Source organism: Argiope bruennichi, chromosome 5, assembly GCF_947563725.1.
Source record: "Argiope bruennichi chromosome 5, qqArgBrue1.1, whole genome shotgun sequence".
Classification (NCBI taxonomy): domain Eukaryota; kingdom Metazoa; phylum Arthropoda; class Arachnida; order Araneae; family Araneidae; genus Argiope; species Argiope bruennichi.
In genome coordinates, this window is record NC_079155.1 from 108,078,570 (window position 1) to 108,097,087 (window position 18,518).

The following is an 18,518-nucleotide window of genomic DNA, read 5'->3' on the forward strand; positions in this document are numbered from 1 at the left end:
CAAAAGGAAAGCTTCGGATAATGGCTTCGTCTTCTTAAAATAAACCCAGATGTCTCTAAAATGAAAATATCTCTTCAGATTACCCTAAACTCTTAATTTATATTGCAGATTGTTTCCATGGAGAAGCTGTGTCAATTGAAACTGTAGTTTCTGAAACTATATTTCATATTTCGAAAGGTATATAATTCATTAAATAAATGCATATGAAAAGTTATTATATATGCTCACTTTCTCGTATAAGAAGTATAGAGAAAGGAACATTGCTTCAACTCGACATCTAGAGGCCGATAAATCTCTAGATTTAAATTCCATACAGAGTTCCAAAAAATTATTTTTACAGCAACATCGTCTGTGCGCACGGCAGTTAAAAAAAAAAAAATGGAACAAATTAAGGCAGTGAAATGTTTTAATTTGCATCAAATGGTCTAGCCGCATAATAACTGTATTGCCAAAATGTAAACGGTCTTAAATGCTCAGAAAAAAGTCATTGCAAATTTATAAATTAATAGATACATATATATATGTGTGTGGAATTACTTTCTTGTTCCTTCTAATTTAAAGAGAAGGGCCGTGGTGGCCTGGCGGTAAGGTCTCGGCTTGGAGACGGAGGGCTTCAGGTTCGAGACCCTATTCCACCGAAGAACCGCCGTGTAAGGGGGTCTGTTGCACGTTAAATCCGTCATGACCAAACGTCCTCCCGCTGGTGTGGTGTGGTGTGGTGTGGAGAGGGGGTGCCAGCTCAGGTGTCGTCCTCGTCATCTGACCACGGTTCAAAATTACGAGGTCCGTCCCAAAATAGCCCTTGTGTTGCTTCAAACGGGACGTTAATATAACTAAACTAAAACTAAATTAAAGTGTGTGTTTTTTTAAATAATCAACTAACTATATTTAAAAAGTATCAAACAGTATATCTGAAAAAATAACGTATTTTTATAATTAATGATAAGAATGAGTTTAATTTTCTAAAAGTCCCGCTTTAGACATTTACAAATGTAATATAATATTTACGATGATTATTTCGGCGGAGTACCTGGACTCGATGGTCCTTCATCTCCGAGACCTTATTTTTACCTAATTTAAAAGAGAATTTCATTTTTTGATTTGAATTTTCTAAATATTTTTATACCTGTCTGTAGTTGTATCTGCAAGAGAATTAATGTTAAAATGTGGAACGCTTCAGGATTTTGCGTGTCATCCTTGCGCAGGGTCCATGCTAATCTTCTCTGTATCGTTCTAATTTTAGTATATGTATTGCCGAAGCGAATACAAATATAATATTTAGTTGCATCGCTGGAATTAATATCAAATTAACAGATTTTTCCCGAATTTTGGACAAAACTAGTCAGTTCATCTGAATATCCGTCCATCTTTGGCATGTAAATAAATGCCTTCTAAATTGAAGGAATTAAAAGCGGGGAGCTCTACCGGAACAGAGAATTCGGGAATACTATTCTATTATTAGAATGGTTTAACTGTATTAAATTCGTCCAGGGATTGATTGCCTGTCAGTTCGTCTATTTTTTTGCAAGAAAAGGCAATAATACAAAAGAGCATCAAGCCAAGGGAATAATTTTCAATATAGGAATTTAATTCCAATTTTATGTCAAGATCAAATCTTGAGAGAAATCAGATTTTGGTTCAAGATTTATCTTTATGTCTGATCATGACAATTCCAAAACTCAGAGATCTCCATGAATTTAGAATTGACATCGAAATTGTAGGTATTTAAACAAATAATTTCGCGCCTTAGAAATAAAGAGAAGATGAATAAAGAAATAAAGAGAAGATATCCAAAATACATACTCTGTTTTATTGATTTACGATGAACTTGATCACATACTTGGAAATCGAGTCTAGTACCCTGTATATATATATATATATATATAACATTATTTTTTAAGCAGAATCGTGGCCGAAGACAGGGCAGACACTGAATTTTTAACTTTTATTTCATCCCGGAAGGCATGATTTATGTACAAGCATAAGCGACGAGTACATCAACACAGAGCGAAATGAGGAAAAGCTAATGAAAATTTTATCCCTGTAATTATATATTGCGAGATTTTGATAGGGATTTCTCTACACGTGTCGATTTTGGTAAGGGAATAATATGCATCTTTTAAAAGAATGTCTTAACTCCACAATTTTATTATCCCGTCACTCTGAGTGTGGGAACCGCCGACCTGGACATTTTTACAAAGCTTCAGTTGAATTAATTAAATAGAAAAAGTGGAATGTGATCAGGAAATAAGAGAATATTTTAGAATGAAGTTAATATGGGCTGATTTACGATAAAACTTTGGAAATTAATTAGGATGAAATTAAATTTTAAAATATTATTACACACACACATATATATATATATTTGGTATTTACCAATAATCTAATTTTGTGCTATTATTTGATTTACAAAGCAGCTGGAGGGGTATCCTTAATTCTCTCACAAACTCCCTAATAAGGAAGCTATCCTAGAGAAAGCCATGCATGGCATTGGCATACCATAGTTACAAAACTTTAATTTTTGGCATAAATTTAGAATTTTTTAAAAATCTATTATATAATCCTTGCTGATGTCTTGGGGCTTTTTATATATAGTTAATAGTATGCGGAAGTTGAATTTATATTTAGTTCCCAACAGATTGAAACTAAAATTTGATACAAAACTAAGATTGCAGTCAGAAATTCACAGTATTTTCTTTAGGTGATTCAAGGTCACATTTTCAGCCTCGTAACCGGTTGTCTGCTTCGCAACGCTGAGGCAGATAACAGTGTCACTCTTCTTTTTTTTTTTTTTTTTACAAAGTTGTTAAGGTATTCCCGAAACGTACTGGCGTGGGGGGACATTTTTTTTGTCTAAACCATGGCAACGGAGAAGGAGAAAGAGTGAAGAGTACGGAAAGCGAGTGTCATATAAACGCATACAGAAATTACACAGATTATAGATTTCATACATGTAAGTTATTACGTTTTTGAATTATCGCTATTAAATATTTCTGAAAGTACAGACCGATAGACAGTCAATGCTAGTTGGATTTGATTCAAAATTTAACAGGTGCGTATGCTATAGATGTTAAATATGTGTACCGAATTTTACCTTTCTAGCTCTCTTCATGTTGTAAATTATAATGTTAAAAATTATCAAACAGCCAAACAGACAGACTTTCACTGAATGGATTTTACTCAAAATTTGATAAAAATCTACAAATTTGGAGTAAGGATCATATACCAAATTTCATCATTCTAACGCAAATTATTTTTGAGTTATCTTTGTCGCAATAGACAGACGGGCAGAGTTCATACTCAGTTTGTTTGTTTTTTCTTTTTATATTGATCTCTGTTTTTTTTTTTTTTCCCCTTTATTTTAACTGAATTTTTTGATTGTCTATGAACATAGGTATATACTTTTCCCCTCTTTAAATGGCGTACAAAAAAAAATAGTATTTTATGATTTTTCCAGCAATAAATAATCTATAATAAAAATTATGGTGTCAAATATTTTATGGTATCCCATCCTTTTATTTATATTTAGTAAATAAAAGGTGGTATGGTATCCTAATATTTTAACCTGCCAGCGCGCATACGGAGTCTTTTTGATTCTATTCTTTCTCTTTCGTTTAGAAATTTATTTTTAAAAATACGCCTATTACTTCCTATATTTTCAGCAGAAGGTAATAAAATAAAATAAAAAACAAAGAAATAGTGTATCTCATTTTTTATTCAGCCCTGGAGACAAACTTTTGAGGTTCATTTCACGTTACGTCTGGGAATGGCACAAAAGTGAGTTGTAGAAACTCAGAAATCTTCCCATGGGTTTTCCTACCGACAGGGAAACTGATAGCTCAAATTTATCTGATATTAATAAAATTTTGGCAAGAGATTATGATAGAAATATTGAAATATTCTAAATACCCTTGAGAATCTGTTCGAAAATTCTATCGCCATGATGGGACAACGTTGTCTCAAATATTTATATTTGGAAAAGAGGAGGACTTAAATTCTTAAGTAATCTTGAGGAGAATAGCAGCAGCGGGACAACTACTGAGTACAATAGTTTAGCCTCGTGTATACTCTACTTAATTCTGAAGGACTCCAACCACTCCTCTATCAATCATTGTAATCTCTCTCAGGAAAGAATCTCCAAAAGGCGGAGAAATTCCCACCTGGATTTCACTGGACGAACCTGTTGGACAAAAGGGTTGACAATTCCCCACCATTTTTCATGATCAATAATAAATCAAAGTGGGTTTAAAGAATAATCCATAATCCCAGCTATTGAAACAGAAGAAATTGTGGTATCTGGAAATGAAACGGATAAGCATTAAGGTCATTTTAAAAAATTCGAGAGCCATTTATAAAATATCTGTCTATTATATAAAATATTTATGTAAACGTTGCGTTTTATTCACCTTATAATTGGTAGATAGCGAGTTACCTGACCCATGACATTTGAGGTTTGTTTTATCAGTATTGCTTGAAATATTTAATAACTGATAATAATTTGAAATATTTAATATTCAATAACATATTATTTCGTTGTAGTCATTATATATATTGCACTTGACGGTAAAATGGTGACAAAACAAGGAAAGTCTTGCTGTAAATTAACACCAAATTCACAGCAAACGATTTTAAAACGATATTGTTTATTAATTCTACTTTTAGACACACTTTTATTGGCAACACTAATGAATAGCTTTCCGTTTTGTATAATGAGTCAATAAAATGTTTGAGTTTTATGAGTTTAATGAGTTTGTTTTTTGGGTCAATAAAAAATTGTAATAAAAGCCACAGTAGTGAAGTTCTACCTGTTGTTTTTAAATTTTATTTTAAATGGTATCCACAATGATCCATTATTCCTTTTTAAGAATAATTCATATTTACTCTCTGGTATATGAATGTACATAGAAAAAACAATGTTTTCTTTCAAAAATTGGATATTTTCATATCTTCAAGTAGCTGCTTTTGGTGATCATTTGATTCGCCGGAAATTAAAAAACTGTTTTTTAATATATTCAAAAAGAAAGTTATGGGTAACTTTCTTTTTACTCATGATTCCTTCAAGAAAAAAGTTTTAAGCATCAAATTCTAATATACATTATTACAATAATTTTACGCTTATTTTACTTATCCTGTAAATTAATTATTCTAATAAAATCAAGTCACATAATATCATAGTACTCTTTAAAAATACAAATGTCTGTTTCAACTAATTTATAACTCGTGGTGTACTCGAATTTCACTTTCTTATTTGAACAAATGTTAAATATTATGTTTCTTCATTTGCCTTGGGGAGAAATTATGCCATTAATATTTCATGAAACAATGAAAATGTTTTGAATTTGAATGCCAAGATATTACATTGTTGGAAAAAATTATTAAAAAAAATAATAATTTCAAAAATTTCGAAATTCAGAAAAAATAACACAACAAATTAATTGGTGATTAAAAAATTTTTATTTTTAAAACTGTAAAGCTTTTTGTGCAATAATATTTTTGATAGTTAACGCGAAAAGGAAACCAGAATCAGGTTAAATTTATAATTAGTTAATTTTTTTATGCCTATTCCTAATTCCTTATGCCTATTCCCTTCCGAGATGCCTATTCCTTATAATTGTACAATATTTCATAATTCCAGATCAAATATTTTGACTTAAACAGAGCCATAACACACACATTTCCCTTTATTATTGACACAAATTTTGACGCATTCGTATTGATTTTTTTAAATACCAAGAAGGGGCTTCCAAGATCATGCATAACGACAAATTTAGCTTATCTTAATTTATTTTAGGTATTTTGAAGCTGCTACTAGGAGCAGGGACAGAGAAACTTCAGAATTTGGTAATCCTTTCTTGCAAGAAGCAACCCCAGAGCACGAAGGGGTTCACACCTGGCTTTAACTTCCGACCACCCCGGTGAACAAAATCTTACCTTTGTAAACTAAGGATGACAAATCTTAATCATTTTTCTTTATCAGTTGTAGAACGAAGGATAACAGAAAAAGATATCCAGAATCTTCTCGCTCTGCTTACCAAAAAGAGGTGACCGTTATGCTTGTTACCAAAGGGAGGAAATAAGCAACAACACAATCAATCTTTCCGTGGCTTCAGATATATTGTGCTTCTCCAGTTATCTTTCGTTGACTAGAAGTTGACAAATGTACATACTCTTATCCTAAATGTACGTGCCTCTTATCAAATAATAAATTGAAAATGCTTACTTTAAACCAAATTCAAATTTAAAATCAGCGTAGATATGAAGTGATTAAGTCTTTTCAAGGCTGCTAGATAATGCAGATTTCGGTAGCTTTTAACCTCCCCCCCCTCCCCTCCTCCTCCAAGAAAAACTTTCAGAAGCCAAACATTTTTTCATCAATTTTAAATTAATATTTATACAAATTGTTTTTAAAAAATGTTTTGACAATGAAACATAGCAAAATATTTTCATTGCAAATCGCTTTTTGAAAAAATAATTCCAATGTTTCATGTACACAAAAATTACACAACTGAAATTTAATAACACATTTAAACAAAATCGTGAAAAAAATGATAATGCCCTTCTTAACATTATCTAAATAATATTTAATAATAGGATTGGAATTTTTTTTTAAATTGTAGAGTGCCACATTTCCTTAGAATTATAAAATAACAATATAAAACTTGCAAACGGTAATCATTTAGGAATGATATTAGGATAATGTTCTAAAATTAATTTTTAAAAATACGTAATTTTAATTCGAATAAATTCTTTTGTACGACCTTTATAATTAAATGAAATCAGAAAATTAAATGTTCAAAATATCCCAAAAAAATCTCATGGATTTGGGACAATCAAGGCAATTGTCTATTTAATAATCCGTCCCTTAGCACAATTTATAAGTATCTGGGCTTGGTTCAAAAATGCTAAATTAATCTTTGACAAGCCTATCAAAGAAAGTTCATGAGAAAAGCATGCAAATATTAAACTCGGAAGTTGAATTTCTATTAAGCAAAATATACATGCATTTTCAATTTCAATCCGAGATTCTTTGGAACATGTTTCAATAATAAGAGACATTGGCTAAGAGTGAATGCAAATTTTAAAAAAATTCAGTAAAAAGAAAATAGTTATCTGTTTAAAAAATTTCAAAAATTTCAAAAAAAATGCTCATTGTATTTATTCATTGACGCTAATCATTTATAATTGACGAAATTCTTTGCGTAGTAAAATTAAAATTAATTCTTCAAATGCTATTTTTAAACAAAATTAAATCTAGTAACTCTTTTCTAATTATGAATCATTTATTGATAAGTTAATAACTGGATAAGCAGATGCCAAAACGAAGGGTCAAAATTTAGAATTGTCCAAACTGTCTGATCATTTTATATTGTAGGCTAACTACACATCAAGAGAATACTTTTGCTGTACTGATTGTCCAATTTTTACAATAAATAATTTTTTCTGTAATAATTTAATGAAAAAATGATAAATTAATGTGTCCAAAGGAAATAATGAATGAAAAATGATAAATCAATGTTCCGATTTTTCAAACTCCATTTCAGATTTCAAAAAAAATGTTCTGGATTTCTTGCGAAATAAAGTTAAATGTTCTGGTTAAAAGAAAATGACTCTCATATTAAAATATGTCTAATTAAATGAACTAGATTTAAATTTTTGAAGAATTCTATTTCTGAGGTTTTACTTTAAACAAAAATTACTTTTTCTGGTATAAATAATAAGATTAAGATCAAAAGATTTATCATTTATGCTTTTTTTATATCAGTGCTTGTTCTATTTTAAATTTAATATTGTCATATTTCAATATTTCTACTTGGATTCTTAAAAGAGAGTACCAAACCTGCGACTCACAAATACATGTATAATAACCAAATTTCAAAATTATGATAAAAATTTCGTACTATAATTTAAAAAATAATAGTTAAGCGCAATTATAAATAATAAACTAACATTATCAATTATTAAATGTTACTTAAAAAATTTTAAACCTTAAAATCAAATTTGAAACGATTTTTGAATACATTTATATTTTTAAAAGAAAGGCTTTCTTTAATCCTCACTTTCAATGTTGAATCAATATCTAATTTTATTCTGATGGTGGTGATTAAATTAAAGGACAAAATTCAATGGATTTAGGTTACCTGAATTTTACGAATATTTTCCTGCCAGATTTAAGAGTACTCGAAAATTAGCGTATGAAATTATTGGAAAGTATTTATCAATGCGAGTATTTATTTTCCCTTATGAAATTAAATAACTCTCCTGAGAGAAATAGAATAATTGGCATCCATCTTGGAATAATTTTGAAATTAATCATTTTGAACAAGATATTCTTAAAAGAATGAAAAAAGTGTACAGTATCAGAAAGAAAATATCATTTTAGTTATTGTATTTTTTTTAACCGGGAATTTTTTTTAATCAAGCATATGTTTCGAAATAAAATGAACGATTTTAATTGCATTAATATAAGAATATCATTCAAATTTGATAAATTATATTAAACTAAAGCAAAGTAGTATTTTAAATTATATTTACACAGTAAATATGCAACATTCTAATTGATTAAATATAAATGTTAAATACCAAAAATTAATTGGCGAAATCAGTCTAGTTGTTGAGACTGGAGATTCTACCAAAATTGTATTTTGCAATATCTCTCGAAATGGAAGGCGGCAGGTGATCACTGTTGAAGTATTTAAATGAATGAGCTTTTAAATGAAATAAAGATGAAATCCGTTTGGTGATTTGGTTGAGAGTCTCTATAAGGTGTTTTTCCTCCTTAGAGAATATACAGTGAAGTGATGTTTCTTAAATTTTTCTTAAAAAATGAGGGTCAGTGATTGCTGATGACTATTTAAGGGAGATGAGTTTTCATATGAAACACAAATGAACGAAATCGGTGCAGTGGTAATGAACTGGGGAACTGGTTCTTTAGTTTTTTTAGTTATTTTAAACATATAAAATTGATTTTCTTGAAGCATAAGATTATATAAATGGGAAGTAAAGGCATGAGAGTAAAAAACAAAATAAAAAGATCCCGAACAACTGAAAGTAGAATATAAATATATGCTTTTTATTAATTTCCCGTCGGACCAGTAAGTTTCTTTGGACCATCTCGCAAATTTCTTTATTTTGGTCTATTATACTGCATCCAGCAGATGGGAAATAAAAAAGAAATACTCTCCTTGCATATATTAAGCATTATTTTCATATTATTTATTTAAACTTCAAATTCGTTAGTCCAGGGGATTGCAATAAAACTCGTTCAAATGAAGTACCTAATAAATTAATGTAGAAAATTTGCTTTAAAATTCCTAAAGATTGAAAACTATGGGTTCGGTTTTTATTTTCTGACTAATGCTGTTTTAAATATGAAATATAAATTGGGTTTTTATATATTCTAATTTAACAAAAGTTAGCTTGATTTAAACCGACTTACTCAGAATTCAAATTGACTTATTTACAACTACAAATGACAGCAAATATCGTTAAATAATATTTATTATGCGTATTTCTATGCTTCTTAAAGTTATTTGTTTATTTGTCATTTGTATAATTGCTGTTTCTTATTATAGCTATTAAAAAAATCAATTAATTAGAAATTAAGTAAAATGCCATTTTTCCGTAAATTATTCCAAAGATATTTTTATAACATTTCGAAATTTTACCTGTTCTATAAGACTAATTTCCTTTCTAAGGAATTTATTCTTCAACTGTTTGTTTTTTTAAAAAAACATCTGAAAATATAAATAGTTGCAGACGATTTTGAAATAAGGAAATTTTTAGACATTTCTGTGAACTTTGAACTACTCTACTTTTATTTTTTAACATTTCTGTTTTTATTTTTAAAATATTTTTGGCAACGATTTTTATTTGTTTGAAAAGAATTCTAATTTTTATTTATTAAAAATAAAATTGCAGATGATAGATTTGGTGTACTTTATTCTTAATATTTTTTTTAAAAAGCTGTTATGACTATGTATGTATGAATATTCCATATTTTCTCTTACACAATTTATATTCAATAAAACTGCGCATTTATTATTGAAGAGAATTCTGTCAATTTTTCAAAAGGAAAATGTATTTAAATATTCAATTAATTAAAAGTTAACCAAAATACTATCTTTTTTTTTTTGCAAAAACTTTATAGCAAATTAATTTTTTTTTTCAGATTTAATTAGTTTTTCCTAGTAATTGAATCGATTCAAAACATTTTGACATAAGAAACTTTCTAGAAACTGCTACGAAACAATTTTCAGACTTTGAACTACTCTATCTTTTCGTAAATTCTGGTTTATTATTTTATTTTTTATTTTTGCAATGCATTTTTTTAATTGGTTTTAAAGGAATTCTTATGTTTATATATTAACAATAAAATTGCAGACGATAGAAAGATTCTGTATTCTATTCTATATAAAACATATTTATTTATTAAGTTTCAGAGGAATTTGTTATTATAATAAAAATATTACACGTCTGATTTTTACATAGAGTTAAAAAATACTTTTATAATTATTTCATGTTCTAAGTAAATATTAAATATTTAATCTGATAACACTGTTTAATTGCAAAGAGGATATAATTTTATAATTCTGTGGGAATCATATTAAGGATATTTTTTAAATATTCTCTACATAAGTAAAATTATATATATCAATGAGAGCTCAATATTAAGCCATTGAGTATGTACATAATGTGTTCATTAATTTCTTTGTTTTATCTTTAATTAATTTACTGTTTGTTGAGGAATAGCCCGAATTTCCCTTTTCTCTATTACATTTAATTGCAAACGATAACTACTGGTAAAGAGTAAGAATTAATTAAACATTTTGACAGTCAATCTATTTTGCAAATTTTATATCGTCTGAGTCGGAAAAAAAACACATCTAATTTTCAGAACAAAGCAAAAATCATGTTAAAATCGTCTGATCTGAAAATAAATATAATATTTAAATAACTACATAAATATTATGATGGGCATTAAAACTCGTGCTTCATAAAGAGTAGATTTATAAATAAAAATAAATTTAATGCATAATCCTTCAAAAAGAGGGCGTTGCAAATCAACTATGGGAAATTTACAATTTTTATGAATATTTCGGAAAATATTTGAGATAGACGCACAATTTGTTGGAATCCGCATTTTTTAGCATACTAGTTTTGTTCACCTGCAAATATTTTACTATGCTGCAATTCACTTTTTTCCCACACTCATATATTAAAAATTCATAAAATATATATTACATGCATGTTATTGATACATTTATTTCATAATTTTATGAAATCCGATAATTTTCTTTGAGTGAGTTAAAAAAAGTTTTCAGTAATATTTAATAGTTACTGCGAAAGCTCATAAAACTCTTTTAACAGTTACAAGTGTCATTTTTCAAAACCCTATAACCCTCAAAATTATCATCAGAATTTCAGAAATTTTTTTTGAGATTTAACTTTACCAAAACAAACTAATTCAGCAAAAAAAAAAAAAAAAAAAAAAAAAGCCGTATTGGGGAAAAAATTTCGAGATAATAGTTAATTAACTATATTTATTAACTTGTTTTATCAATTTGTTGTTTGTAGCAAACCTATCCCCTCAAATCATTCCATTAAAAAATAAAATTCCATCAAATTTGTAAAGATCCGATAATAATAAAATTGCAGAAATGTCCCCCCCCCCTCCTTTTTTTAACGACTATAGTTCGAAAGGAAAATATTGGGTCGTGCCATTTAAAGTTGTTGATGTTTCCGTCCTGGTCTTTAGAATTTCAAAATCAGTTCATCATTTCAAAAACAGTATTCCGTATCACGATATCAATGAATCAGATTACCCCGAATGTCGAGACAAGGCTGGAGTAGTTTAATAATGAATACTATTAAAGCTTTGAATTACATTAAGCTATTATAAACTTTGATTTATATAAAATGAATTTCCTTTCTAAAATATTTGGACCTCTTTCTAAAAATTGCATCTAAATAGTGACTTGGGAAAAGAACTGTAGCTAGAAGATTTAATACTAACTTTATCAGCATTATATACTGAGTTCTATTAAATAATTAGCGAATATTAACGTTAGAAATTAAATTCGCCTAATCAAGCTGGGAGTAGTTTAGTTTTTGTTACTATTAATACTGAATTAATGATTCTGCAATAAATTTAAATAAAATTAGTTTCGTTTCAAAAATATCTGGACCTATTTCTAAAAGTTGCATCTTAATAGCAAACACGTAGCAAACAATTAAGTGTAATACCAAATTAACTTCATTGAACTGTTGTATGAATTAAAATATATTGATTCTCTTCAAAAATATCGATTCAGAACTGATACATTGGTAAACATATTAAAGACGATATAGCTGAACATAATAATACAACTTTTAAGTTTGCCCTTTAATTATTTCGTTTCAAAATATAATCTTTCCTAAAGAATGCTGAAAATTGTTTGTGATTGAATTGTGGGATCTTCTATTTTTCAGTTGAGAAAGTGTACAGTTTCAAATTGTGAAGATTCGGAGTTTAAATGCAACAATTACACCTAGTTGGCCATAAAACAACTGGGATACAAAGGAAATAGCTATTCCTCCTCTTTTCTTTACTTCTAGATAAGATGATTGTAAAAACGGTGTCCATTGTCCGTGACGAAGGGGGACTGGACGACAAGCCCTTATCTGGAAATTTACACTTTCGGACCTTTGCAAAAATAGGGTAATAAAATTATCAGCACTATCGGTGTGTTAGCCGATACTTTGGAATCGTATCCCAAAAGAAATCACGGATGTCACCGTAAATTATCCAATAAAATAATATATTTAAAGCTCTTATTTTTCCTTTGACAGACAACAACATAATTCTTACTTTCTCGTATAAGTAGTATAAAGAAAATATAATAATTGTCAAAAACTTCAAAGGCGAGATTTTGACTAATTTCCACGTTTTAAATCTCCTTGAATTCGGGAGAAATTATTATTATTATTATTTTCCCCTTTTTGGAAAATATACATGTCTGTCCATCTGTCCGTGACAATGATAACTCATAAACGCTTTGAGTTAGAGAAATGAAATTTAGTATATGGTCTTTACATCAAATCTGTAGATTGCTATCAGATTTTGAGAAATTCCGTTCAAAGGAAATCTGTCTGTCTGGCTGTTCGAATAGAAGTTAACACGATAATTTCAAAATGATGAGAGCTATATAGATAAAATTCGGTACACATATTTGACATTTATAATGTGGGCACCTATCAAATTTAGAGTGAAATCCAATGAGGAATTGATCATTTGTTAATCTGTGCTTTCAAAAATATGCAAACGCAATAGGTCAAAAATGCAATAACTTAAATATACTAACTTTGACATGGAAGTTTCTGTCTGCAAGTGTAGTTTTGAGCCAAATTTTTGTTTCAATCAGTTTGGAAAAACTAGTCCAAAATACAAATTCGATTTTCGGATACTAATAACCACATACCAAGGATTAATCGCCAAAACACTCGCCAAGGAGGAAACGATAGATTCAGTAAAAATGCTAAATTTACGTCAAAGCATAGTATTTCGTATCTATTGTACGCCAGCTCCATGCAAGGCGTTTTCTGGGTTAAGATTTTCATTAGAAAGTATGCGAGAAAGTTTGGGAAGATCATCCCAGCTGCTTTTTTTAATTTTCTTGAATATGAAGTATAAAGAAAGTAATCGCCAAAAAATTTGAACTCGAGATTTTGATGAATCTTAACATTTAGGATTTCCCTGAGTTCGGGAAACACCTTTTAGCAATTATGCGTGTGAACACGATGGCACAAAAAGGCTTTGAAGAAGATGAAGAAATTTTATGTATAATCTTTACACCAATTTTATAAATTACTATCAAATTATGAACGATATTATCTTAGTTGAAATCTGTGTGTACGGCTGTTTGAATATATGTTAACACGATGTTATAAAATGTAAAAAGTTAGATAGATATAATTTAGTACACAGGTTTAGCTTTCAAATAGTAGATACTTATTAAATTTTGAACCAAATCTGTCAAAGGATTGCCGATTTGTACTTTCAAGTGCAGTGACTTAATCCGATGAAATTAGGTAACATCTTGTGAATACAACCAGAGTTTCATATCAGATTTGGTCGGTAAAAAGGTGTCTATATAGATTCGCAGTAAAAATGCTAGATTCGCGCCAAAGATCTACATTTCACAACTATCGTTCCCAGTAGCATGCAAAGTATTCACAGCCTTATCCTAGGTTCACAATTTTATGCAGGAGAAGGGGACGAGTTCTTTATTCTAGAGTATGCAAAATTGTTTTGGAATAACCTCTTCCACTGCTTTTTATTAGTAGTACACCAGTGATAGGGGCTTATAAGGAAATTAAAAATTCGGTGTTCTATAATCTCGAAATCCATCAATTTTACTGACATGGAACCAACCTAAAAAGGATTTGAATCTTAATTTTTGAAGTAAATTGAAAGAAAAAATGAATTAATATGGAAGAGAATTTTTGTATTATTTTAGCATTCATTCATATATATATATAAAAAACAGGCAACTAAGCAATCACCCTATTCTCCTAAATTATTTTATTCTAATTTTATTTTACCTTTATTTAATTACTTATTATTACTATAATAATAGTTATTATTTTTATTTAATTATTTATTTATTTATTATTTTTTCTTTAAGTAGCAATAATTAGCTTACAGATCCAACAGCTAATCAGGCAGTAAAATATTTAGGTTTAGATCATTTTTTTTTTAAACAAGGTTAAATTAAATCAGCTGTAAGGCTTCAGAGATTAAGGACCATCGAATCCAGGTGCTCCGCCAAAATAATCACCACGTCGTCGTCATTCATATATAAACTTAAGAAAGATGATTTTGCGGATAAACACTTGGAGGATATTTAAAAAAGTGATGCTCATTTAATGATCGACACTGATTTTTTTTTTCACTGACCACAATTTTTTTTTTTTTTTTTTCCTATTATCAAAAATATTATAGCGCACAAAATCTTACTATCATCGGAAATTTTATGTTTAATAAATGGACGTTCATCATATGAGTGTTTCATAATATTTTTCATATATTCCATATGAGTATGTTTTCTTTTAAATATTAAGTAATTATTAAAATATATTGATTTTTTACACAAATTATTTATTTATTGTTGTTATTAAGTTCTTTTTTGACAAGGCAGTTTGGTGTGTGTTTGGATTAAAAAAACAACTCGATTAAACTCCTGATATCGTACAATTATCAGTACAGATTCGATGTTTTCGAACTTAATGATTGAAAGAAAGGTCGATAGGTTTACAAATGGAAGTTTGAAAACGGTATTTTAATAACAACAAAATAACAATTATCAAATGTACATAAAAGGCAATTAATTTAAACTTTATCGCCAAAAATGGGTTACTTTATTCAGAAATGAAAATTTTCTTTGCCACTTATAAATTCTACAAAAAATAATTCTGTTATCAAGTCATTATCTTTAGAATTACCTTCCCATTTTTCTTCATTTGGGCATAGAACACTTAAAAAATGCAGGGCATTTACACACAATTATTTATTAGTTAGATAAAACAAACCACTTTAGCTGGACTAGGTAAACAAGGCAGTCAATTGACTGCGATATGTATCCTAATCTCCTCGGCAGTCGAAAGTTTTCGGCTCGCAAAACAAGACAGTAAACTACTTTTTTTTATCAACGTAAGGGGAAGGGCCCCGACAACACTTCACCGTTGGAAAAAAACAACAGCACCCCAAGTTGAACGACCTATTGGAAAAACAACCGAACCAGATGCATATGCAGCAGACGGGGACCAGACCCTGAATGTATATGTGTATAGGATTTTTTTTTTTCCATCAGACGATTTTTCGGAAGCATTCCTCCAATTTTCTTCTAGAAAATCTAGAAGTCCGCCATGATGATTTAGACGTGGATGAGACGTGGATTTAACCTTGACCCTTTAAGGAGCAGGTCCCACTGTCAGACGAAATTTCTTCCCGCTTCTAAACATCCCCCCTCCCTTTTCACGTACAGGAAATAGAAAAAGCTTCTCTGCAGGAGAAGGGGGGGGGGAGAGACCCCCGAGAATGCGGGTTCCTGGAATCGCTGGGACAAAGAGTTAGAAGTTTCCCCTGAGAAAGCAACCCGAAAGCCCCACACAGAACCAGTGAATGAGAAAGAAAAAGGGTCTTCCTTGAAGACCACCCCCGGCAGCATACCCTACACTCTAACTACATTCTTTGGACAAGGGGGGTCACAAAATTTCCCCTCAAACTGGACACGCAGTGGACACAAATAGAAGCTCTGTGGGGCGAGAGCTTTGCTAATTATATGTTCTTCAAATTCCTGAGCATTCAATAGTTCGAAACCTATTGATGCTTGTCTTCCTATTGATAAAGCACAGGTGTGCAACAAAAGCGACCCTCCAAGACAGACCATTCCTGAGATGCCTTAAAACCTCGTTCTAACTCAATCTTCTATTTGAACAAAAGCCAGATAACACCTTCTTTGTTACTTGGAAAGGTGACATGTCTTTTAGGTAGAGAATTATTTATTGGTGTTCTTATAGTATATGGTTGCTTACTCTTTCAAAGCAAACCGCCCTGTGCTTTTCAATCATTATAATATTCCCTTTAAAGAATGGAAAGTGGAAATCTGCCATTCAAAGCTAACCAAACTTTTGCATACAACTCACACCTGTGGAATTGTTTCGATGTGGTGTCTGTTTGCACAAATTTATCTTCATGTTGGCGCATATTTTTAAATAAAGTAACATTTTCAAATTTAAACTCAAATATTTTTAATATTGTAACTTCGTAGATATTAATGATGTTCATAATATCTACAAAACGACCTGAAACGAAATAGTAATTCCGATTTATAAGCAGATATATACCTTTCTACTCTTCACAAAAAGGGGAAGAAATGTTTTTCACAGTACGCTTACGTAAAATGAATACTACTAGTCAAAAATATTTCAAAAATTATTTACAGAATTTATTCAATTACTCACATTTGAACCAATTTATTTGCAAGAAATAATATATAAATCGTTTACTCATTAGTAATAGCATAGTATAGTTCGTCAACGGATTCTGAGACGACCACTTTTCGACGACCCCATCTCATTAAAGGGTGAGATCGGAACGATAAGCACGTTTCCTGTATAATCATCTTTAATGTTTATGTCTCAGTAAACCACGAGTCTTTATTGTTAAAGATAAACATCTCCTCCTTTCATCTTTCCTTTCACCCCTATTTTGACGAATTAAACCCATCCTAACGCATGCGCAAAAGCGCGGAGGGTTATAGAATCCGTTGCTGAACTATAGCTAATATATGAAATAAAACGAATAAATGTTTATTGGGCTGAATGTTTCAAAGGCTTTTTTAATTCCTATGACAATTTTTTTAGCATGAAGATCAAAGTCTTTAAGAATGTCTTCTCCTTTCTTTATGCACATTATATATAACCCACAGGTGTAATTTGATGCTTTGTTTAAATTCAAGCAAATATATTCTCTTTTGTACATTTGTCATTCCATTTTAATAATCTGAAAATAGAGAGATAAATATTGAAATTAATGCATATTGCTTTGGAGAACATTAAATTGCCTTTCAAATAATAAAAAACATTTTGCTAATGCGTTCTATTTCTGCGCGCATTTTTTCAAACTGAAATAAATAAACATTTATAGGTTTGTACTCAACCCAATATACGATGAAATCGCTAATCTTCCTTCCAATATTTGAAGACATATCTTGTAACTGGCACTGTCAGTGCTAATTTATAAAATTAAAAATTAAGAGACTTTATCAAGCTTGAATTCCCCCCCCCCTAACAATTTTTTACGTATTCCTGCATATCTTAATTGCTAACCAATACATCAAATGTGTATAAATAATTATTTTGCTTCCGTTGACAGTAATTCTGACTTCGCAATCATTTAAAAAAATAAGAGGGCATTTTTAATTATCTTATATTAAATCTCTTCACTTATATTTACATTCAAACATTTCTTTGTCACATTATTTAATTTAGCATTAAATCATTTAATAATAAAATGTCTTCATTTTCGTTTTTTTATATATATATTTTCAGTGCTATACAATAAAGACCATGTAACGAACTTGGATTTTACTTTTAATTAAAATTCTTGTTGTTTTTTTACTTGTTCAGTGAAAAGTTTGAATTATATTTGGTGAAAGAATGAACTAAAAACAGTTTTATCTTTCTTCAAATATAATGTTATAATAGGCTTTTAAAAATAAAAATATACTATTAATTTCTATAAGCTGTGAAAAAAAAACGTAGTTTCTAGAAATAACTAGAAATTTATTAAAAAAGTAATCAAAATCAATTTAAACAATACATTGCAATTTCGATTTTTATAATTTCTGTAGAAAACCACCCTTCTAGCCATCTTCTATTCAAACGAATACTTTTGTCATGGAAACAACGTTTCAAAGCAAAAAAAAAAAAAAAAAAAGAATAACATTGAAACATCAGAATTATTCAAAGAAATTAGA

At 29.4% G+C, this 18,518-nt stretch overlaps 1 non-coding gene across 1 annotated transcript; it reads right to left on the reverse strand.

Annotated features, from left to right (window-relative positions):
- Positions 1-1,160: 1,160 nt before the first annotated feature.
- LOC129969954 (U6 spliceosomal RNA) lies at positions 1,161-1,267 on the reverse strand. The gene has a single exon (XR_008784702.1). It is a non-coding gene; the product is annotated as a U6 spliceosomal RNA (small nuclear RNA).
- Positions 1,268-18,518: the final 17,251 nt, after the last annotated feature.